The 25,217-nt window shown below is 42.8% G+C and overlaps 1 protein-coding gene across 2 annotated transcripts in view; it reads right to left on the reverse strand.

The window, feature by feature from the left end:
- The window catches only part of LOC112647800 (urea transporter 2), a 398,379-nt gene that overhangs the window by 146,033 nt on the left and 227,129 nt on the right, over positions 1 to 25,217 (reverse strand). For both annotated transcript variants that reach the window (XM_035719418.2, XM_035719416.2), the window contains one exon: positions 8,969 to 9,055. The gene's annotated coding sequence lies outside the window, so the exon portion shown is untranslated. The remainder of the gene's footprint in view (positions 1 to 8,968; positions 9,056 to 25,217) is intronic.

Genomic DNA, 25,217 nt, shown 5'->3' on the forward strand with positions numbered 1-25,217 from the left:
CCGACCTGGATGGCTTTCAGCTATGGGGCCATCTCAGATCATGAAGTGACCTTGGAGATGGAACATGTGTAACTAGGGATGGCAGAGCAGAAAGATGGAAAGAACCTGAGTCCTGGAGACATTGTGCAGACACATATTAGGTGCGGACTGCCAACCTCTGAATTCTTTTATGTTGACAGAGAGGCTGTCCTATTGTATTTAAGCCATTGTCATTCCTGGGCCCTATTCCTAGCCACAGAATGTTCTCGATGCCGTGGCAGAGCTGGGGCTGGCAGGGCCTCTGTATGCCTTGACTATTTTGCTTGGCAGTGCTTCTTGTGTGACCCTGCTGCTCCCGTGTGTGGAACTGTCTCGGTGTGTGTGCATGAGTAGAAATCCAAAGCCAAAATAATCTTCAAAGCTGTCAGCTCTGTTTCCTGCAGATTCATGCTCCCCACTGCCTTCTCATTTCCACCAGAGGAAAGAGAGGCTGCTGGTGAATAACTTCTTTCCTGAATTGTTTACTATGTCAAACACTCAATAGCCACAGTACAGAATGTTATAATGGTCACATCACTGAATTTGTTTTAGTTTATTTTTTAATTAATGAAATGACACATAGGTTCAGTTGAAGTGTCTTTGTACTGTTTTTGAGCCTATCATCCTCCTCCTTCTTCTGAGAAACCATTCTCCTGGACTGCATGGATCTCTCTGTGTTTTTATGCACTTACCACACCTATGCTTGAATCCATAAGTAATAGACAATATTGTTTTGTATGCTTTAAACATGTATGTAAATGGTACATTGATATGATTTGATTTTTTTGTTCAACTTGGAGTTTCCCAAATCATCTATTTTGATAATGAGTTAGGGAGCCTCACTGCTATGAAATATACATGGCTTTTCCATTGACCTGTCTTCTCCTTTTTTAAAATTTTATTTATTCATGAGAGACACACAAAGAGAGGCAGAGACACAGGCAGAGGGAGACGCAGGCTCCCTGCAGGGAGCCCGATGTGGGACTCAAACTGAGGACCCTGGGATCACAACCTGAGCCAAAGGCAGATGCTCAACCACTGAGCCACCCAGGCATCCCTTCATTGACCCGCTGATGAGCATTTAGATTGTTTCCAAATTTTCAATTTTGGAAAGCATTGCAATAATAAACATCCTTTTTTATAAGTCATATTATGCATCGGAATGAGTTTTGCTAGGGTATGTATCTAGACATAGAAGTAGTTGTCATAGAGACATATACCTTCACTTTTACAAGATATTTCCAAATTGCTCTCTAAAGGGGTTAAAACAACATGCTCCCTCCAGAATGACAGTGCCTATTTCCCACAAAAACTCAGCACTGTTGAACTATCTAATTCTGACAACTAAATAGGTGTGAAATGGTATCTGTTCACTGTACTTGGCATTTCCTTGATTATTAATGAGGTAGGGCATCTTTCCATGTTTTTATAGCCCATTTTGATTTCTATTTTTATATTTTGCATGTTTTTCTAGTGGGCTGTTTGTCTTTTACCTATTGCAGCATTTTCCTCACATATTTTAGATATTAATCCTTTGCTGGTCAAATGCATTGCAACTGCCTCCTTCAAATCTCTCACTCATCCTTTGGCTTTGTTCATGGTGTCTTTGGTCTTATACAAATCTTAAATTTTAATGTGATCCAATATATCTTTTTATTTTGTGGGGTTTTTTTTTTGTATCTTAAGAAATCTTTTCCTGATTTGATATAAAAATATTTTCCTGAATTTTCTTCAAATAGTTTAAAAGTTGTTGTTTGAACTTTTAGCCTCAAATCCACCTGCAGTTTATTTACAATATTTTGTCATTTTGCATATGAAATAAAGCTCTAATGTTAATTTTGCAATATGGGGAGCCAATTGTTGTGACACTAATTTCAAAAGTCCATACTTTACCTATTTATTTGTAATCAACTACTGTCATATAACAAGTTTCCTAAATGCGTGGGTCTCTTTCTGAACTTTCTAGTTATTCCATTAGTCTCTGTGTCCCTACACCTTGATCACATTGCTTTATCATGTGTTTTGATGCCTGTGATGTAGCCCCGCTTTTTTACATCCTTTCCCCAAACTCTTGGCTGTTGTTAGTTTTACTTTCATGTGAATTTTTAAGTTTATTTTTTCCAGTCTTACTGACATATTATCAACCTACATCAGTGTGTAAGTTTAAGGTATAGAGCATAATGGTTTGACTTCCGTTTTGTATAATGTGAAATGTATATGGATACTGATGAATCTTTTAATGAAATGTTTCCTTCCTACTTCTCTCAGCAGGTGCTTCCCCCCATCCCATCCCCATCGCAAGGATCTGGGTTCCAGTTCCAATGTTGCCACTCGATGGCCAACTGTTCTTGGGCCAGTGGTCTAACCTCTCTGGGCTGTAGCTTTCTCATCTGTCAGATGTGCTCTGCCTACCTCACAGGACTGCTGAGTGGAACAAATGAGGTAAGGGTGTACAAAATGCTTTGAAGAGTTGAAAACACTGAGGGAAAGGCAAAAGGAGCCAAAAACAGGGATGCCTGGTTGGCTCAGTCGGTTGAACCTCTCTGACTCTTGATTTTGGCGCAGGTCATGATCTCAGAGTCCTGGGATAGAGCTCATGCTCAGTGGAGAGTCTGCTTTTCTCCCTCTGCCCCTATCCCTCTCTCTCTGAAATAAGTAAATAAATCTTAAAAAAAAAAAAAAAAAAAAGGAATCAAATACAGTGATCTCAGAACTGGCCTGAGACAAAAGGTGAAAGTCAGACAATTTTTTCCTCAGTTCTCTGCCTTCTCTACCTTCCTGACTCTCCTTCCTCCTAAACTTGCAGGGTTGTGAGACACAGAACTCTTTCACTGGTGTAGACTTATGATAATGTGGTAGAAGCAACTTGTATTTGAAAGGCCCAGGTCCAATTTCAGACTCTAACCTGTGACTTAAGGTAAGTCACTCAACTCTCTGAATCAGTTCATTCATCTTTACTAGGAGCATAGTAATTCCCTCCCCCAAGTAGTATCGTCAAATTGAAAAGAAACAATGGACATGAGAGAGCTTGGTAAAACGTGAGGCCTTTCAGGAAACAGAAGTTTTTGTTAGTGTTCTTGCTGATAGTTACACGTGACAAAGGACTTACAGGGAAGTAACAGTGCTTACTATGTAGAAGTGCTTTGCTCTCACCCCTTGAATTAAGGCATGTAGAAGAAAACAAAACCACTTTGTCTATAAATATGGTTAGACTCCATACAGTATCTATACAATCTTCTAGAACATGCAGGTAGCCCCTGTCTTAAATATCATTCTCTTCAGACTTTGCAGTCTGGATGTGCAGAGAAGTGGAGGTTGTTGAGATTCCATGAGGTTTGTCTGGACAAACAAGCAGAGCTCACTCTGGCACCGATATTGGGTTCAGTCAGCACTGACCAGAGACAGTGAGAGTCTTGGGGGTTCGAGGGTAGGGACAAATCAGTCTTTGTACCCTCCTCACAGACACTATTTGGTTAAAACGAACATTAAGGTTAGCCCTGATATTCTGTGAAAGAACATGAGGCAATGCCCTCACATCTTTCTAGCCTTTGCTACTCAGATGACTGGAACATCCTGTGCTCCTGTGCTGAAATCCGACTTGGGCTGGTGCCAAATGACATCCATAGGCCAAATGACATGAGACTGTAGTGCACCTGCTCAATCTCATACAGAACACCACTTTCCTTGGTAATTTGGCTCTTGCCTTTTCCTCAGTTCTATAGAAACAGGACTTCTTACCTGTTCCCTAATTACTCCCATGGCTCATGCTGGATTGTAATGTTTTGACCAGTCTCTGCTGCAAGTTGTTGGAATCTTCCTAAACCAGTATCAGCATTACCATCCCTACCTGTAGCCTCTGGCAATGTCCACTCCTCTGCTATGGGTTGGATGTGAATTTGGATCTTAGTCCCCAGAACTCACAATCTGTCTGTTTTTTCCTTTGGGGTCGACACTATTTCTGACCCAGTGTCATTCTCCTCTCCTCATGTGACTCTTGCCTGTTCTTGCTCCCATGTCCGTGCAATGTCAAGAATCTGACTCTCCTTCCAGACCCTGTTCTGTCTCATGAACCTCTCTGCAAAATCTGTCAGGCATCATTCAAAACAGACCATAGCTGACTTCATTATTATTACTTTTTTTCAAATGTGGGCATGAAATGTCGGCACAAGGGCAGCCCGGGTGGCTTAGCAGTTTAGAGCTGCCTTCAGCCCAGGGCCTGATCCTGGAGACCTGGGATTGAGTCCCACGTCCGCCTCCCCACATGGAGCTTGCTTCTCCCTCCGCCTGTGTCTCTGCCTCTCTCTCTCTCTCTCTCTGTGTCTCTCATGAATAAATAAATAAAACCTTAAAAAAATGTCGGCACAAGCTCTCTACTAGAAGCTGTGATTGTCTTCTTAGAGCTTCCTTTACAAATGAAGGACAAATTCCCCTAGATACTGAGAACTGTCCTCTCAGAAGAAAGTGGACTTGCCCAAGGTCACAACCCCTTCTTGGGGCAGCCCACACCCTGTGACTGCTTAATGTGGTCAAAGCAATAAGAGGGAAAAGAGTTTAAAGATCAGACCCTCATGACAACTCTGAAGGGCCATTCCATTCTAGGGATTACCATGGGGTGAATTGAAGCTTTAGGATTGCCCAGCTCCTCCCTCCACCCATTCCTGTCTCCTGTAGGACTTGATCCTGAGCACTCTTACTTCCAACAACTTTCCATGTAGAGTAGGATTCCTGGAGACCCTAGCCTACAATAGGTGTCCACAGTTATTTTTTGTGGAAAAAATTTTAACTCATTAACTCAACCATTTTAACTCACCATCTTGTTTCTCTGTAAATTCATTCTCCCTCTGGTGGGCAGAATAATGCCCTTCCCTGCCCAAAGATGTCCCCCAGAACCTATGAACATATTATCTTTTGCTAAAAGGGACTCAGCAGATGTAAATAAGGTTACCGATCTCAGGATAGGGGGATTACCCTGGATCATTCAAGTGAACTCAGTCTAATCACATGAGTCCTTAAAAGCAGAGAATCCTTCCTGGCTATGGTCAGAGATGTGATTACATAAAAAAGCATCAGAGACATGTAACATTTCTGGCTTTGAAGATGGAAGAAGGGGCCACAAGCCAAGGATGCAGGCTGTTTTGGAAGCTGGACAGGACAAAGAAGTGGATTCTCCTCAGAGTTTCCAGAAAAGAACAACACCTTGATCAACACCTTGATCTTAGCCCAGTGACACCATGCGAGGCCTCTGATCTGTAAGAATGGAATGGTGAGAATATAAATTTGTGTTGCTTTAGGCCACTAAATATGTGGTAATTTGTTACAACAAAGATAGGAAAGTAATATGCTCCCCTCAGGGATCAACTTAATGTTGTGCATTTGCATGACCTTGGATGTGCACTTCAGCTGTGTAAGCCTTCTTTCTCTTATCTATAAAATGGTTATTTTGGGCCATAGGCTTGCATAGCCCCTTCTAATTTGATATTTTATGGCCCTAACTGGCTAGATTCCCTAGTTTGCAACATTTACTATTTTTTTCCTTCTAATGAGGCAGTTGTTTACTTGTCTTTTTGATAATGACACTAAGGCAAGCCTACCTAAGATGCTATAGGAACAACAGAAAGGCCATGTGCCAGGGTGATGAGTGAGATAGCCCTTCTCTTTGTTTGGCTTTACCAGTCTGTCTTTATGTTGATTACTAAATTTCCTATTCCGGTAACTTCTCGTGACCATAGGAAAAGTGCTTCTCTGCAGGTGAACAATTTGTAAACCAAAGTCTGATGACTAATAGACTTTGTCATTTTTCTCTCTACTACTAGGCCTTCAAATACAATTAAACATTTTTTTTTGTTATGCTGAAAATAATTCATTAAAAGTTGTAGGTACCAAGCTTAGAGGTAGGATCAAAGGTGTCAGTGTTTTGGTTGCTGGTGAAAGTTAGAATTTCTTTAGGAACATCCACCATTTTTAGGATTAAAAAAATATGCCCTTAGCCTGGTTTTTGTTAGGAATAAGTATAATGAAGTGGCACTGTAATTAAAATACTGATAAACCCACTAGACATAGCTATTGTGAATAAAAACCCAGATACTAAAATGGGATAAAAATAGAGCCTCATTTGGCCCCTTCACCCTCCTAGTGGGAAACCAATACAGTTGCCACTTCATTAACTGCTCTGCATTAAGAAAAGCTGAGCTGACCACAAAATAATAATGGCAATAGCACAGTGATAATGATGACTCTTGGTATATTTATTTAGCACATTATGCTTTTCAAAGCACTTTCTGTTTACTTGTTTGAGTCCCCAGGTCTCAGTATTTCCAGAAGAAAGTTGAGGAGGTGGCAAGGAGGGCATCATCCACCTGATTTAACAGATGAGGAAATCATAACGGACGGTGTCTAAATAACCTTCCTGTGACAGCAGGTCTAGGTCTGGGGGCTGCGCTCTACAGGAAGATCCATGTGTGCAACAGCTCAACTGCCGGTGGCAGTTGGAGTCACCCAATTCAGGACCAAACACTGTCTCTAGAGACCTTATTCTGCTAACCTAAGGCTACTGGTGATAGTTCTTTTTGTTTTTTTCCTCTTTCTCAATTGAAAGAATAAAGTCACTAAAGAATTAGTCATTAACATTATCTGGGAAAAGTCCTAAGGATTGAAAGGAAGAGAGAAAAAATTTATGAAACCTAGTAGCAGATTCCAATTTATCACTCACTTCACTAGGTTTGGTGATGCTGGCCAGTGATACATGTATGTGAGCTAAAGAGGAGGAAAAGTGCCCCCTTTCCCACCTTTCTGGGATTCTGCTCATGTTCCTTGGAACAGTTTCCAAGAGCCCCGTGTATTATGGCTTCTATAAAATGATACCACCAACACTGTCACTACTTGCCTTTCCGTCCACCCCGTGACCCAGGTCCAATTAGTCTGACTAATATGGAAGGAGAAAGGACAACTTGAGGCCAGGGGCATAGAAAGAATCAGTCCTCAATGGCATCCCCAAGTCATCTGAACAATGAGGGGGTGAGACGAGGTCTCCTCAATGATGCCATATTTTCCAACACATTCCTATTTTACATCTGGTGCAGTAGTATCATTTAACTTGGGTTTGAGAGCCAAGTGGTGACTCTGGCTGGGCTATACGGTGACCTTGGTCATTATCACTTAGCCTCCATGAGGCTCAATTCTCTCACCTATGGAATGGGTGTAATAGTGAGTCTCCTTTCCAGTTTATAAGGTTGTCATGAGACTTAAATATCCAAATATAAGCACTGTTGAGAAGAGATGTCGCATTGACGGTAGTGCTAATCATTGTAATTGTAGCTTAATAGTAACAAGGATATTATTATAATCAGCGATTGTGGTAGTGCTGGAAAGGCACTTTGGAGATTATTCATCACATGTGGATACTTGCTTCTCCAGAAGCCCCTGGTGTTGAGACAGTGTGTACCATGCCCTTTCTCGAATTATTTCCTTGTGGCTTTATAACAATCCTAAGAAATGGAACTTGTTACTGTCATTTGACACAATAAGAAGCTAAGACTGAGAGAGAGAAAGAGAGACAGACAGGCAGGGAGACAGGCAGACAAAAGTGGTTTTAGAGCTGGTATCATGAGAACCCAGTGGGTTCTGCAAACTACCAGCATTGGCAGGCATACTTAGCACCTTTAGAACCTTGTTTGACACCAGGGACTTGTTGCCTTAATCACGAGAAGAATGTATGGTTGGTATTAGAAGTTCCTTCATAAAGAGAAGAATGGTCCATTATTCAAAATTATTGATGAGTCAACTGATCCCTGCTCTGTGATGGACGAATGAATGCCCGCTAAGAATTTTCTTAATAGGACCTTTCTAACACTATGATTTTTCCTGATAGAGCCCATGATGTGTGTTCTCCTACCACAGAGTAGATTTGTTAGGAAGTGACTGCCAATCAGGGACTAACTCAAGGCCTTTTTTTTTAAAAAAATCAAGGTGAGGCCCATGTGACTGGCAGTCATTCATGAAATGGAATGTGTGTCAATCACAGGTCAAGGTTGGTAGGAGCCATCTTCACGGTCTTCTTCCCTGTCAACCAGGTAGATGTAGAAAATCCAGCATAAACCTCAAAGGTCCTAGAAGATGGTGAAGCCACAAGATAGAAAACACCTGGGTTTCTGAATCATCACTTTGACAAACACTCATCTGGGCCTTATATAAAGGAAAAATGATCTATTATGTTAAACCACCAAGATTTGAGTGTGATGTTATGCCAGCTCTTGTACTGTATATCCAATAAGAAGATACCCACCAGTATTTCAAACCTGGTCCTAATTCCTTGCCATTTAAAAAAACCACTGCCTTCCTTCTCTATGGATACCAATTCACCCAACCTAAGCAGATTTCTCTGTGCTCAGTATAGGTATAGAAAAACTGGACAGCTTGTCAAGCAACCAATAAATCTATGTTTGGAAAAACAATAGTTTTCATCAGTAAATGACCTTAAGATAACATTTACATTGATGGAGAAGTCATTTCAACCTAGAACCAGTGGCATCCCAACTCAGGCCCCTCTGGTGGTGTGTGGCCTGGAAACCAATGAAGTGTGGGGATTAGTAATGATTTTATCTTCTCACCCATCCCCTTTCCTTTCACAAACTTGCAAATATGTTCAGCAGTGTCAGATCTGGTTTACCTATGTTTGACATAAAAATAGAACCTATCATGTTGGAATTTTGCAGAGAAGATAGACATCCTGTGATTATGCCAACTCATGAAAGCAACCATGATTGAGCCAGGAAGATACTGGTTCAAGGGGAAAAAGATCATCATGGGACCCAGCTCTTTCAGGTAGTTACAGTGTGGTCCCAGTGACCTTAGAGGTCACTAAAATTTTCTTTTTAGTTTTCCATGGTAGCATTATTGGTGGTAACGGTTGTTTGAGAAGACATAAATATAGAAAATTCTAGAACATACTCACAATTTACTTGACAGTGGTTTCAATGGGGTCTACAAAGAATTTCGTGAACTTCTACTTAGGTGCCTTCAAGTAGTGAGCAAGAACGTCCTGTAAAGATGGACAGTAGTACAGGTCAGAAACAAGAAGTTTAGAGGATTTAGAATGCTTTGTGTTTAAATTAAATAATATGTGCTTTTTTTAAAATTGTAAGCAATATATGTTCATTTTAGAAAAAATAAAAAATACATATTAGGAAATGAGACACAAAACTCATCTGTCATCCCACCATTCAGATATAATCACTAGTTAACCCACAGGACACTTACAGACTGTTTCATGAGTATTTAATATATATGCATATATATTTTTTTCTGTTGTTTTTCGCTTATAGAACTGAGATCATACTGCATATGCTGTTTGGTGACCTGCTTTTGTTTCATTGAGTAAGATTTTATGAATATTTTTTTTGCCAATATTTTTTAATACATGTTAATTGTGTGGTATCTAGTAGCTTCTAAGATGGCTCCCGGTGATCCCTGCTCTCTTGCATCTTTGTCATCGTGTAATGAACTCCCCTGGAGTGTAGGTGGGACCTCTGATTTACTTCTAACCAACAGAATATGGCAAATGTGATGGGATATCAGTTCAAGATTAGGTTACAAAATTACTCTGACTGCTGTCTTGTTCACCTTCTCCTGCTCTCTGGCTTGTTTATTGTGATGAAACCAACTGCTATGTTGTAAACTGCCCCACAGAAAGGAGGGCTGTGGAACTGAGGGAGACCTCCAATCAGCAGGCTTAGAGGACCTGAATCCTGCCAATGCCCACTTGAATGAACTTGAAAGTGGATCCTTTCCTTGAGATGGTTCAAACACCTTGACTTATGAGAGTCCTGAGTCAGAGGACCCAGATCAGCCATTGCCCACAGGCTCTTGACACTGCAAGATAATGTGTTTGTTATTTTAAGCTGCTAAGTTTTGGGGTAATGTAGCCATAGATAACTAATACAAACCACATAGTTTTTAATAGTTGTTTAGTATTCCAGCAAAAGATTTATTCAATCTCTTACTGCTGTACATAGGTTATTTTACTTATTTTGCTACTATAAACAGGGCAGTAATGAATGTCATTGTAGCTATATCTTGGCACACATCCTTCATTCTTTGCTAAGGATAAATTCATTGAAGTGGACTAGCTGGATTTCAAAGGGTTTTCCTCTTTTAGGGCTTTTGAGATGGTATTCCTCAATTGCTTTCTGGTAGAATTATACCCATTTACACCCTTGCGGGCTGGAGTCTGGAGTGGCTGCTGGCCCACACCGAAGGACTTAAAGTTCTAACGCATATTTTTGGTTAATGTCAACCACTCTCTCTTGAGCTGTGTCTCTATGCAAACCAGTTAGAAACAAAACTAAATCCAAAAACCCAAGAATGAAGACTAAGGTTGAATCTTCAAAAGTACTAGATAATTTGATGTTAAATAGTTTATTGAGATTCTGTTGTTTTGAAGTCAGTGAGATGAATTCAACCACCCTTAAATTGTTTTTATTATTTTTCAGTGAGCACTGATCTTCTGAAAATATGATGATGCTCAAATCTCCAAGAACTTTGAAAGGGAAAACAAGAGCACTGGTTGAAGTTAAAATAATAATGAGCTATTCTGAAAATCTTAGTTTATTTCAGTTACACAAAGGATTGTCAACAAATTCAACTTTCTAAATTAGCTGGATGAATTTTATATTCTATACATTTGTATTTATATAGATAGAGATAGTTATAGTTTATTTTTGAGGGGGGAAGAATTTTGTATACATAGATATCGCCACCATTTCCAAATTGCAACTTCACTGTTGGGGAAGAATAAATATTTTAATGAATGCTATATATTTTAACAGGCTCTGAACCCTGTGGTTGGTTTAAGCTAAGGGTGCAATTTCAGGCATCTAAATAAGTAAATAAATGAGGAAGAAAATCCATGTTAATTGCAGTAATTTGCAGTACTTTCAAATTCTTAATTAAGAAATAAAATAGGATTCATTATCCATGCCCACTGTAGATGGCATACATAGATCACCATTATGACCAGACACAGGACCTGAAGTTATTGCCATAAATGAAATACCAGAGAGAAATCACTGGTGCATTATTGGTCAAAGTGTGCAGACACAAAGAGGGAGAAAAAAGGGCACACAGAATGCCTGTTCTCCACAAATGCCCTTCTTTCTGACCTGGGGAGTGTATTATCCCCAAATATCTCCCCTAAGCCTGGAGTCCTGCCCCTCCTTCCTAATCTCTGGGATAGGTTTCTTCCCTTTAGCCTCACATAAAATTTCTCTGAGTTTGCCTGGACACCCTTCAGTGTCAACTTTTTCCCAATCACCTGCCCCAGGTCATTTGTGTGCTGAGACTTCAAGTCCCTGTGTCATTCTTCTGGTGTCATTCTTTTGGTGCATCCTAATATTCTTCTACAAAGGTGAGAAAAAGAGAAAGACTTTTCTTTTTAAAAAATATTTTATTTATTTATTCATGATAGACACTGAGAGAGAGGCAGGGACACAGGCAGAGGGAGAAGCAGGCTCCATGAAGGGAGCCTGATGTGGGACTCGATCCCATGACTTGGGGATCATGCCCTGAGCTAAAGGCAGATGCTCAACCACTGAGCCACCAAAGCATACCAAGAGAAAGACTTTTCTTATAACCAGAGACATTCTGACTCATGCTGCCTTTTGAAAATCAGGCATTTAATTAAACTAGGGAGAGCATATAATCTGTCAAAAAAAACCACTTTTGACTGGGACAAATGCTTAATTTTATAGGTTATCAGACATAAGCTAGAACTGTCCCTGACAAAGCAGAGTGCCCCTAATGGAAGCTCATCAAGGCCCCAAAGGCAGGGGTAGGGTTTGGGCAGACACAGGTTTTCAGGCAGTTAAGTGAGAGTTCTACTTTGGTTATGTGGGCTGCAGGGGTAATATCAATGGACATCTGGAAGGAAGAGCATTGATGCACCTAGTTGTAGGCAGACATGGCTGGTTATTGTACTTCTGTTTGGAATACCTGTAATAAGGACTAGGGGTGTGCATCCCCCAGGCTCTCCCTTTCCTGTTGTCTTACCCATCTAAATTTTGCAGGCTGGCATGGGTAGTCCATGGATAGTCGACATGACTCTGGATTCTCTGTCAACATGCGCAGTAATGGGTAACCAATTGCAGTTAGCTCAGCAATGAGAAGGGTGCAGAGCATGAACAATTTGGAGGAGTTTGAGTGACTCAAGAAAAGGAAGATAAGAAAGAAAATCATCCCTTGAAGAGCCCTTAAAAGGAATGAGGAATTTTGTCAGATTAGGCACTGAAGGTGTTTGAGCTAGTAGGACAGCTTTTGGTTTTACCTGTAGTCCCAAGGACAATCAGAAATTAACATATATATTTCCCAAATGCCTCCTGGAATGCGTAAGAATAATCTGAGATGTACAGCTTGTTCTCAGGGGCCTTAAGAAGTAGATTCCTTGAGTTAAAGGCTCTTCTCTTTTGAAAGGGAAACCAGAAAGAAAGCTGGACTCAGTATCTCTTCTGACAGCCAGGCTGATCTTTTCTTGAATCACATGTACGCTAAAATCCCTATGGAATTCACAAGGGCTGAAAAGAGTGGCTGTATCTTGCAGTGTTCCATTTCTCAAACGATCCTTCCTCTTTGGCTGCATTTGGATAGAGTCCAGACCAATGCTGGACCCTGGGGGACCTGGGGAAATGTGAACAATTATCTCCATTCCTTACCAAAACAGGGTGCAGAATGACATCACTCTGCCTTTATTTTCTGATGATTTATGGTAAAGAGGATACAGTGCTTTTCCAATTTCAGAAACAAGCCAAGGAGAAACAATTGCAAAATGCATCTATAAAAACAGGCTAGATAACAAACTAGAAAAAAACTCTCCACTATATTAAGTGTTCCTGTAGAATTCACTGTTCATGTGTACCAGGTACTCTGAGTTCCAATACTGAGTGACAGCAGGATGCTGAGACAAGATAGTGAAAGATGGGAGAAAGGTGGGCAGAAGATCTTTAAACCATAAGAAATGCCCTGGAAAATACGCCTTGTTATGCTATAGCAAGGAGGAACTAGGACATTAGTTCCTGAAGTTCTTCTGAAGAGAGGTCTTAATAAATGCAGTTATGTCTCAACTATTACATTTAAGAATTGTTCATTCTTTCATTTATTTATTTCATCTAACAAGTATTTATTGAGCATCTTCTTTTCCCAGATATAATTAAGCTGGAGATTCAGACAGAACAAGACAAGAGATTACATCCTTTTAGACAGGACTTCTACTTTTAAGATAGCAGTGTGAAGAAAGCCTTGTTCACTTCTTTCTAAATTCATTCCAAAACAATAAGGAAAATGAAAAACAAAAATGCAAACTTCACCTTTGTTGAGGAAAAGCTGTCATATGCAATAAAGTTCCAACCAGGAGCAGGTAGATGCTAAAGGATGTCTACTGGCAAGGACCTCAAGCACGGTTGGCAGAGCACAGAGCTCATCAAAGAGGACAGAACCAATGCCATCTTTTGGTAAATAACAGGTCTACGGTGAATCAGCTGTCTGTGAGAACATCCCTGGACCCTGTCTGGCTCCATCAAGAAGCAGGGAATATGGTATAAACAGGAAAGCACTTCAGGGTGCTCTCTCTGCAGGAAGCAGTCTGTTGGGGAGGCAGACTGGAGAGCAAAGGTTCAGTATTAATCAGTCTTGGAATTGTCAATCTCTTCTTTCTTTTGGGCTGAAGTAAAGGCTAAATCAACATGTACATATATGCATACACACAACCCTGTGTGTTATAAAATGTAGTCCTGTAAATGAAAGAGACTCTGATGGATGGTATCATGGCCTGGACCCTGCCCCATAAACTTTCTGCAAAATAGCTGACAAAATAGAAAGAGCTTATCTCCATCAAGTACAAGTCAGAATAGAAAATAAACTATCAGGAGGTGCCTGGTTGGCTCAGTCAGTTAAGTGTCCGACTCTTAATTTCAGCTCAGGGTTGTGAGTTCAAGCCCTGTGTTACTTATAAAAATAAAGAGAGAGAGAGAGAGAGAGAGAGAGAGAGAGAGAGAGAGAGAGAGAAGAAGGAAGGAAGGAAGGAAGGAAGGAAGGAAGGAAGGAAGGAAGGAAGAAGGGAAGGAAGGAAGGAAGGAAGAAGGGAAGGAAAGAAGGAAGGAAGAAGGGAAGGAAGGAAGGAATAGAGAAAAAAAAAGAAAGAAAGAAAGAAGAAAGAAAGAAGAAAAGAAAGAAAGAAAGAAAGAAAGAAAGAAAGAAAGAAAGAAAGAAAGAAGGAAAAAACTATCCAAAGAGCTCCACAAACATACTGCAAAGAAAAGAAGGTTATGATTAAAGAAAACAAATGGACAAAAAACACATCTGAAGTTGTGTTGTCACAGAGCTAAAGGAACCGGGCAAGCAAATAAGCATAGATAAACAAAAAAACACAAAACTTAATGAAGAAAGATCACTTATATAAAATAGAAACTCAAGGAAGAAATGTTGAGACAACTGAAAGAGACAAAAAGTGAGCTAGCAGAGTTCAGGGGAGAAGTGGAGGAGATTCAGAAGCCAAAGAGGCAGCAGAAAGGTAAATAGACAATGCTCAAAAAAGTGGGCTTAAGATCAAGAATGCTGAAGTGAGCAAAAAGAAAATGGAAATTAATACTTAAAAAGGATTATAAAAAGAACATGGCAGCTATGGAAGATGAAACAGATCACGTAGACCTATGTGTATGCATAAATAGACCAAGCAGTATTTATTAGAGTATTGAAAAAAATAGAATATAAATTGTATTTGAAGAAATATAATTACAACACATTTTCCAGAAATAAGATATTTAAGTCTATGTACAAAGCATAGACAAACCAAACCAAAACCAAACATAAACTGTCTGTGAAAAAATCGATACAGAGCCAACAACCCAAAATGTAAAGAAAGACTCTTAACCATCAAAAAAAACAAAACAAAACAAAACAAAACAAAAAACCAAAACAAACAATATAAACCAAAACCAAAACCAAAACGTCTTTTCTAAGGGGAAAAGAATTAGGTTGGTTTCAGAATTTTCCACAGCAACATCTCATGCTAGGAGACAGTGGAACTGTGCTTACAAAAACCTTATTAAGAATTAAGTTTAAAGGATTAAAAAAATGTTACAATTGAACTTTTCAAGTACAAATGCTGCTACTAAACAACTAACAACTCAGAAAACACGGTCACCAGGATCCTGTCTAGAATAAACCGCCCTTCAACCAACCAGTAGAGAATACAGAAACTGGGGCAGAAACACTGCGGTTGGGTTTTTAACAATTTAGTTTAGCACATTATGATGAAAAAAAATGTGGCAATTATGGCTCTAGAAAACGATGTAAATTCTAATGAACTATAACAACATGAAAAACAATCAATTTAACACAATTCAGAAGGTGAGGAAAAAGAAAAGGTGGGAGGTAGCCAGGGTTTAAAATGACCAAGTAGGGCTAATGAGTCAAGCAATAGAGAGAAACATATATTAAAAATTACAAAATTAAGATTAACAGAGGTATCATCACCACCATCATCATCATCAACTAAAATTGGGTAGGAGAGCAAAATGAGAGGCAGAAAAAAGAGTAAGAAAATGAGAGGCAGAAAAAAAAGTAAGAAAATGTCATCATCTTGCAGAGCTATATCTAAGGATATGGAGGATCAAGTACATTCTAAATTATGAAGATAATCACTTAAAATTTTTTTTAAATTTTCTAAAGTATCACTATGAACCCACACATATATTAAATTAAAAGACAGGGCAGCCCCGTTGGCTCAGCGGTTTAGCACTGCCTTCAGCCCAGGGCCCGATTCTGGAGACTCCGGATCGAGTCCCACACCGGGCTTCCTGCATGGAGCCTGCTTCTCCCTCTGCCTGTGTCTCTGCCTCCTTCTCTCTCTCTCTGTATCTCTCATTATTAAATTAATTAAATTAATTAAATTAAATTAAATTAATTAAATCTCTCATTATTAAATTAAATCATAAATTAAAAAATAAATAAATTAAAATGGAATATTACTCAGCCATTAGAAATGACAAATACCCACCATTTGCTTCGACGTGGATGGAACTGGAGGGTATTATGCTGAGTGAAATAAGTCAATCGGAGAAGGACAAACATTATATGGTCTCATTCATTTGGGGAATATAAATAATAGTGAAAGGGAATAAAGGGGAAAGGAGAAAAAATAAGTGGGAAATATCAGAAAGGGAGACAGAACATAAAGACTCCTAACTCTGGGAAACGAACTAGGGGTGGTGTAAGGGGAGGAGGGTGGGGGGTGGGGGTGACTGGGTGGCAGGCACTGAGGTGGGCACTTGATGAGATGAGCACTGGGTGTTATTCTGTATGTTGGCAAATTGAACACCCATAAAAAATAAATTTATTATTAAAAAAAAAGACAAAACCAAGTCTATAAAGTGAAATAAAAGTTGAAAGCATATAATGTTAAGACTAATTCCAAGCATACCTATCATATTACAATTTATAAAAGATGTCAAAAGGAACTATCAAAGGAAATAGATTCTCAGTTTAAATTACAAATGAAAAAAAACAATCATATGCTGTGTACAAGAGAAATAATGAAAACAAAGGGACTGGAAATCTGAAAATAAAAGGTAGGCAAAGGCAAACCAACAAACCAAACCAAAACAGCAAGCAGAGACCCCAATTTTAGTATCAGGCATGTATCAGACAAGGCTGAATTCAGTACACAAAATAGTAAATGGTGCAAAGATGGGAACTTTACTGCAATCTCAATGACGCTCTAAATATTAGGAGGATTTATGCACCCCCAATTTTTTATAGCAGTAACATTTATTAAGCTGAAAGGTGGTACATATAAAAATAAAGGCAGAGCCACATGAGCAGTAAAAGACTAATACAGTCCCCTCCATTCTAAGTAATCAGAGAATGCTTTCAGGCACATAACACTTCATTCTGCGGTTATCTATACTCTTCAACTGTCTATATTTGCACGAACAACTATGAGAGATCCTGATGGTGTCTCTCCCTTGCTTATAGAGCCTTCTGAGCTCCCCAGTCCTGCTGTCTAAAGTCCCAAAGTTCCTCTATGATCTGGCTCCTGTCTCCTTCTCCAGCCTTCTCCCACTCTTCATGTGTTCAGAGACATCCCCACAATGGGGATTCTTTTTTCCACACTTCCTTGCCTTTGCCTTGGCCCATGCTGTTTCCTCTTTTTGGATGCTCTCTCCTCTCTCTGACAGCAGGTGGAATGTGCTCACCAACATGTCACTTCTCTGGGAAGCCTTCTTTGACCCCAGTCCTGACAGGGACAGGACGCAGGACATACTTACACCTCCTGGTAACTAATCTAGTTCTTTAGGACCAAGGCAATCAAGACATCTTTACTCCATAACTTCCCTCATGCTCTGCGTGCAAATAGGTACTAAGTTCCGCCTTCTCTTGCCCTGTCATTCTTCATTCCCTCTGCACCCATCTGGCCATTGCCCTCTGTACTTCTGAGCTCCTCTTCTTTGAGTATTTTTGCCACCAGCCTCACCCTCTCCTGTTGATTCAATGTTCTGCCCCGGCACCCATCTTCCTAAAGCACCATTTTGTCAAGCCAGCTCCTTTTCTCCAGTGTCTCCAATGGGTTCCTTTTCCTTTACAGTTGATTTTTTCAACTGATGTCAAGGCTTTCTGCAACTGGACATATGCCCCTTCCAGAGTGGTTGTCCAGCATTCCCATCTTCTCCACCATTTCATTCATATGGACAGGCCCTGCAACCATGCCACACACTCGTGCCATCACCACGAGCTTCCTTGACTTGTGCCTTATGTTCCTCATATTCTCTCCCTTTTCTCTGTCTACCTATCCAAATTCTGCTTCAAGAGCAACTGCCCCTGGTCCACCAGCTCATAGATTTCTCCTCTGAGCCATTTGTACTTTTATTATCAACACCCTGGCTTGACTTTTATCATAACTCAGGCTAGGAGTTGCACTTATTTGTACATGTTTATCTTATTTGAGAGACAGCCTCAGAAGTGGCATCTTATGCTTTTTCTATGTTATTCTTGACATCTTACAAGGGATCGAGAATTTAGTGGGTACTCAGCATTCATATATGCTTTCTTAAAAATGGAGAATCTGTTGCATCCATCTGTGTCATTTAGCAGGATGGCAGCTTACCTGAGTCCTGAGCCTGAAATGGCCTCCTTCACGGCCTCCTTCCTCCCAGGGTTATACTGACCCAATTTCTGACTGTCATTTTCTCATTATTCACCTAGCCTACTTAATTACAATAGGGTTGCTTAATATTTTAAAAACCGCCTCCCTATCCATCATCTCGGAGGACCCACACATAATAGTGTATTGTAGGTGAGGCAGAGATGGTAAGCTCACTCTACAAAAGGGGCAATAAAGTCAGTGCATCCTTGGTGCCAGCATGGCCAGACCGTTGGGTTCTCCTAGTTGAATAGCCTTTATGTCAGGGCAAAGCAGTGGCTCTTCCCTAAGTTTCTAGAACTTCTCTCTGGAAGTGTGAATGTGTGTTTTTAAAACATTGATTTTTGCTAAAATGGCTCTTTATTTTGCTTTTGATTTCCTCTTTCCTTGTGAAGATACTGCCCTCCCCCCTGACGGCAAGCATTATTTTTCTTTCCTGAATGATGGCCTCACTTGGTCCCCCTTTGGTTTTCTTTGCCTGAGTTTCCACTTAGTCCCGCCACCCCCCCCTGGAGAACCATTCTGGCTTAATGCCTCCCGCATCCTTTCAAATTGTTCTTGTTCCTCAGCTCAGGATTTCCTGCAGGGCTGGCCTTCTCGGCTAATGAGGAGCCTCTAGTTGAAGGCACTGTTTCTGACCAAGTTTCCCAATCCTGCTGGGAGGTGGGGGTGGCAGCTGGTGGGAGGGCGGGTGGCAGTCCTGCACTGAGGCTCTGCCATCACAGGCAGGAGTCTCTGCTAATGCGGCTCTGGCGAGCCCTGCAACTCACGGGCGGGCACCTGGTTTGGTTTCGAATGACCCACTCTCCCCACGTGCCCCCCCACCCCGCCAACACTGTATCTTTAAAATGATTCACTTTACTTTCCTCCAGGAAAGCTTGTTCATATTGTGTTTTCTCTTGCTCTAAATTGTTCAATGCTATTACTATAATTTGTGGAGGTGGAGTGGGGAGAGTACTATTTATGTACCAGACTAATTGAGGAGGAGTGACCTGTATTATGCATTTTGGAGAGATGCTGGGGGCACCCCTCAGCATAATGGTCCATTAAGTAAAGTGGGGTTTAAGTTGTCACAATACTATCAGCAGACATTTATGATTTTCATTCCCCCTCTGTCTCTAGTAGCTGTGAAGGGGAACAGGTCACTTGGCCCGGGTACCTCATAGAGCCTCATGACCCCTTTGGCTGTCAGGACTGGCCCAGGGTATGGGCATGTGACCCAAGCCAGCTCAGCCACAGTTCTTCCCTAGGAATTGTAGAGCGGAGTTGGGCAGAGGAGGTCAACTTCCCTGTCTGGCTGCTGAACTGTCAGGACACAAAGCCTTAAAGGGCTGATGCCAAATTCTCGACAACAGACAATTTGAGGAAATGACATGACACCCACAGAGAAACGTCAATGGAGGTTGAGGGATGGGTGGCACTCACATCATCCTCAATCCTAGTTATTCCTGAAGCCAGTTCCCAACCCTGGTTTTTCAGGAGTCGGGCTACATGAGCCTATAAATCACTTTTTATTACTGAAGCCAGTTTAATGGTTAATGGCAATCAAGTAAGGCCTGGCTTTCCAACACCTCCTGTCTGTGACTCTTCTCATCACAGATTCCAGATGCCCTTGTATTGCCCTTGGCTGCCAAGACCAGGTGCCCTTCCATGGCAGCCGTGGGGCCTCCTAGTGGGTTGATTCTTGGCTGCATATGAACCCTAAAAGTCATGCTCTCACTGACCCAGTCCCATCCTTGGTAGCTAAGACATAGAATGCGTGTGTCCCTGCAAGAATGAGAGCTCCACGAGGCAGGGAACAAAGGTCTGCTTTGTCTTCCGTTGAGCCCATTTGTCTAGACGGGGCCAGCCACACAGTGGGGACAGGATGAGTATTTGTTAAGGGAAAGCAGCCTGAATGTGGCCATTCACTCATTCACAGGGCAGTGCAGGTGGCTGGGAGGCCTCTTTTTCTGATCAGACGCCTTCAGTGACCACCCACTGCACTCGGAACCCAACCCTCCCTCAGACTGACTCCTACCTACCTGTCTGGCTTCTTTTGTTGCTCCCCCAACTAACTGGAGAGCCTGCTAGTGTGATGCAGGCCTTAGCTCTCCCGGCTGCAGCCTGTCTCTGCAATCTCTGTGCCTTTGCATGGGCAATTCTGTCTAGTGGGAAGGCACTTTTTCTCTGCACTTAACTGTCTTGTGTTTTGAAGTCATGCCTCAGGGCCTGGCTCAGGAGAAGCTCATGCCATGTGCTGGCCCTGCTCCTCCCATTCGGAAAGAACCTCGTGTTTTTCTGGACCCTCACAGCACATTCCTTCAGCTCTTGCCCTCTGCGCTTGCGATACTGGGAACTACTGGTGCACGTGCGTCCCTTCCCCAGTGGACTTCAGGCTCCTTGGGTGCAGCACTCCTGTCTCTCTGTCCTTGTCCATCATCTTTTTTTTCTTCCCATCCCCACCCCAGCCCTTCACCACAGACCAGCATGCTTTCCTACCAACTGGGCCCCAGCGCAGCCTCGCACACACTGATGTCCAGTGAGTATTATTATACAGGAGTAAATCTGTACATGTCAGTGCAAGACAGAAAACTCTGGTCTGACTGGCATGAGCCCATGGACTCAGGAGGCATGGTTTATCTGCACAGACTGCAGACTCTACTGGCTGATAAAGTCTGTAGCTTCTGCAAAGTGCTTATAGTCCAATGCCTGGCATATAATTAGGTGCTCAGTAAATGTGGGTGGTTGTTATTGGTAGGTATTAGGTACCCCGAAAACCAGGATGATATTTTCCCCCCATTTCCCACCCAGGTGAGGTCTCTGATAATTTATAACCTCGCAGTCATCTCCATTTCCCACCTCACAGCGTGGCTTCCCATATGTCTACCCAAGTCAAGGGTCTCCCCCGCCCCGGGGGGTGCGGGGGTGGGGTGCTTCCTCTGAGCCAGCCAAGCAGCCAGCTTCTCTGCAGTCTGAGCCCACCCCTCACCACCACTGTCCTACCTCTGAGGCCAGGGGAAAAGGAGAGGGAAGGGAAAGCAGCCCCGTCGTGGACTTCTCAGCCTGGGCTTTGGAGGGATGAGACAAAACGGGCATGTGGGGCGAGCCTGGCTGCCTCCATGAAACCCCCCTGGCCACCGGAGCTGCTGGAGCCGGTCAGGATGCTTTCCTTTCTTTGCCCCTTTGCACGCTGATGCTGTTGGCCCTGCAGCTCCTCTCCTCTTGCAGGATGCTCAGAGATCTCCAGGGCCTACCTGTGGGTGAGGCGCCATGAAGAGCTCTCTTCCTGTCTCTTCCCCTACTTCTGCTCCTGCACTGTTCTCTCTGGCTCTGGCTCTCCTCCATCTGTCTCTGGCTACAAATCTGCTTTCTTCCCTCTCTAGCTGACCTCGCCATGGTTCCCAACGCTCTCTTTTCTGTCATTTCTCTAGCTCTCTCTCTCCCCTCATCGTCTCCCTGTCTCTCTCGTGCTGCCTCTTCCTCCCCCCTCCTGCCTTCCCCCTGCGCCCTGCCTCCCCACCTGCTTTTTGGCTCCCCTGCTCTCCTTCTCACCACCACGATGCTGCAGTGGCGAGGAGGGGACCATCTATCTGTCAGAGACAGGCTCCGCCAACCTCGACCACCTCTCTCTGGCTGCTGGCAATTATCTGGAGGTTGGCACCAGGCCCGGAAACTGCCGCTTGTACCACCCCGCAGCTCGGGGCCTGCTCCCCCACACCAGCACCCTTGGAGGACCGCTTGGTGCCATGCCCAGGATGTGACAACCTGCAAAGGTCACACACTGCAGAGAAGATGGACTGCTCTACGAGTGGAATTGACATTGGGCAGATTTGCAAGTGTCCCTTCAGACTTGCTAGCGTTTCACAGAGGCAAGGAATGAGCAAAAAATAGAAACTATAAATTGCATGCAGTGCCCCTACCTCCCCCTGACACACACACTTTAACATCGCCACACATCCAGATTTTTAATTTCTTTATTTTTTTAAAGGGTAGCTTTTGGCTCTACCTTATTTGATATATTATAACTAACTCATCCCTAAGGCATCACTGGGAGTTAGTGTGCCAGGTCCCACCAAACTGGGAGCTGAGCTGACATACATAGGATGCTGTGCAGTTCTGTAAACTGAGTCAAGCTGAGACCTGGCACTCTTTTTTTTCAGAAGTCAATGGGCTTTCAGAGCCAACAAGGGCTTGTGCAGCTCTTTATGCCAAGACTCTCACTTTGGAGCTGGGAAATCTGCAGACCAGAGCAGCTGAGAAAGGTACCCGAAGGCAAACAGCTAATTGGTAGCAAAGGCCAGGCAGGGATTCTGGTTTTCAGGCTCTTGGTAAAGTACCCACCTCACTCTGGACCCCAATGCTTTTCATGAGGGAGGAGAGACACAAACAATGCCACCCACATCACTCAGTTCTTAGGTGCTAGAGTCCCAAGGTCTTCTGATATTTTAGTCATCCTTGCAACTGGTCAACTGGTCATGACGGATCCTGGAAATCAGAGATACTGGGAAAAATGGGGGGGGGGGTTGCAGTGAGGCTAATCACCTTGGGCTGATTTGGGCTTTTTCAGCTGGTTCCAAGCATGGAGGCTCTTTCCATCAACAGTAAAGCAAAGGACTGTCACAAAGTGCTTACTAATGTTCAACGTGTCTTTCCCCCAGGGCCACCATGTGTCATGGGTTCATTTCATGGCAGGGCACCCCGCACCCACTGTGTGCACACTGCCGCACATTCCACACGCTCACTGGGAGACCTTGGTGTCTAGGGTTAGCGGCTCACTGTCACCAGCCTCTCGGTGGGCTGTGTGACATGCACCATGCACTGCAGTGCTGCCTCGCTCAACATGTGTGAAATCCTGGTGGAATTGGGGCTTTGAGGAAAGGATGACTGCAGGGTTAGGATACCCTAGGAACCTGGCTGTGACCAGATCATGGCTCGCTATTGGACTGAGTATAAAGCTGCAGCTTGAATGGCTTTGCTGTTCCACTGTGGCCATTCGTTGGTAACAGGAGCTGCCGTTTATTGAGCATCTGCCATGCACCAGACATTGCATCTGACTGAGGCTCTGCCCCCCCCCTCCCCCCCCCCCCCCCCCCCCCCCCCCCCCCCCCCGTGCATCATCTCCCTTGATCTTTGCTGCCACCCAGGAGGGCGGGGCTGCCCTTGCTGTCTGCCTCCCTAACTGAGGCTCAGAGAGGCCAAGTCCATAAGGCTGAGGGGTGAGCAAGCTCAGTGCTGAATTCAGGCTCTTTAGCCACAAGGGTTGTCCCCATTCCTCACCCTCTGCCCAACTGCTCCCACTTTGTCCATTTATAGGAAATCCAGATCCAAGGCTCCTGGCAGAGAAGGGACAGCAGAGCTCCCAGGTAGGTAGTGCAGATGGGCCTGCTTATGTCAGAGGCTGAACCTGCCTGTCTACTTCCTGGGCTCCCAAGGGCATTCCGTATCACAGTGCATTATAAAAATAAGCATTCATCAAATATTATCCACCTTCAGAGAAACAAAACGTTAATGCATGTTCAGTACATGTTGTTTTAAAAGGGGGGGGGAATAATCCTAATGATGTGATAATGCAGAGACTGTATATTGAGTACCTAGTAGGTGACAAACAGTTTGCTCTGTGCCTCACTTACATTTCACAGACATGTGCGGATTATGCATGATCCCATTTTGCAAGTGAGAAAATTCAAGTCTGAAGATGTTAAATGCAGACAAAAAAGACAAAACAAAACAAAACAAACCCAAACCTCTTCAGATTTATTCACATTTTAAGTACAGGACTGGGATTCAAATGTCGAGCTGCCTGCTCCCAAAGCTTTTCCACCAACCTGCTCACAAGGAAGCACACACTACCAGTTAAAAAGCTTTTCCTATTAAATAATTAAAACTTCAGAATGGTCCTAGTCCTTAAAGGGATCCGTTTCAATTACATGGAACAGTCACTGAGGCAGAACAGCCTCTCTGTCTATGTACTCTTCCTCGGCTCTGTTTCAAATCATATATCTTGAAACCCTCAGGCTCTAGTGAACAATATATACCTCCTGCCTGGCAGCTTCACAAGGGGGCCTTAAAACTGGGGAATTTACAGGCCCTGCTAGATGGCCTACAAGGCTCTTGCCTGCTCGGCATGCAGGATGCTGGCTGGCCAAAGACTCTGGAAACAAGGGCGCAGTTCCAGCAGTCAGCGGGCTCTAAAAGTCTATGCCTTTGGTACTGAGGTTTTATTTTCCCTTTCGATGCTGTTATGGGGGACAGTTGAAGAGGAAACTCCCCATAGTTTAACAGACTCCAGATTTATGGAGTAGTATGAAAATATTTGCCCTGTGTTTGAAACTGCTGAAGAGGGAAAAAGAAATGTTTTCTATGGATTTATGAAAACAGAAACATTGATTTGTTTTGCTTGGGGTTTGTCACTTTCTAAATGATAGCTTGATGTTTTGGGGTACTTTTAGAGCACGTGTTTCTTTTAGGTAAGCCTGGCACCTGGGGAAATTGCGAAGTTTGTTTCTTGCACTTTCTCCTCCACCTTCTGCCTCCCTCTGCCCTGTGTTCCCTTTTGATTCCCACCTGCAATGATCCCAGTGTCCAGTGTCACCCAGACTTTCCCAGGGAGGAAAATCACCTAGCATTAATTCGTAGAAATTATGCAGAATGGATGGTTCACAGTTCCTTTTGGGTTTTTGTCTTTTAAAAAATGCTGAAGGTGGGGCGCCTGGGTGGCTCAGTCAGTTAAGTGTCAGACTCTTGGTTTCAGCTCAGGTCTGATCTCAGGGTTGTGAGATCAAGCCCCATGTTGGGCTCCACACTCAGTAAGGAGACTGAATGTCTCTCTCCCTCTCCTTCTTCCTCTGCCCCTCACCCTCCAAATAAATACATAAATTTGAAAAAAAAATTAAAAATGCTGAAGGCGAGTAATGCTTCCTAACTGAAATATATTCTTACTCTTATATGATGTGATTTTAAGGCACTTGGGAGAGAAATAAGTTTGGAGGGATTTTGAAGGTCTTTTCATTGCCCTTCATGCTGTATCATATAA

Source organism: Canis lupus, chromosome 7 (genome assembly GCF_003254725.2).
Source record: "Canis lupus dingo isolate Sandy chromosome 7, ASM325472v2, whole genome shotgun sequence".
Classification (NCBI taxonomy): Eukaryota; Metazoa; Chordata; class Mammalia; order Carnivora; family Canidae; genus Canis; species Canis lupus.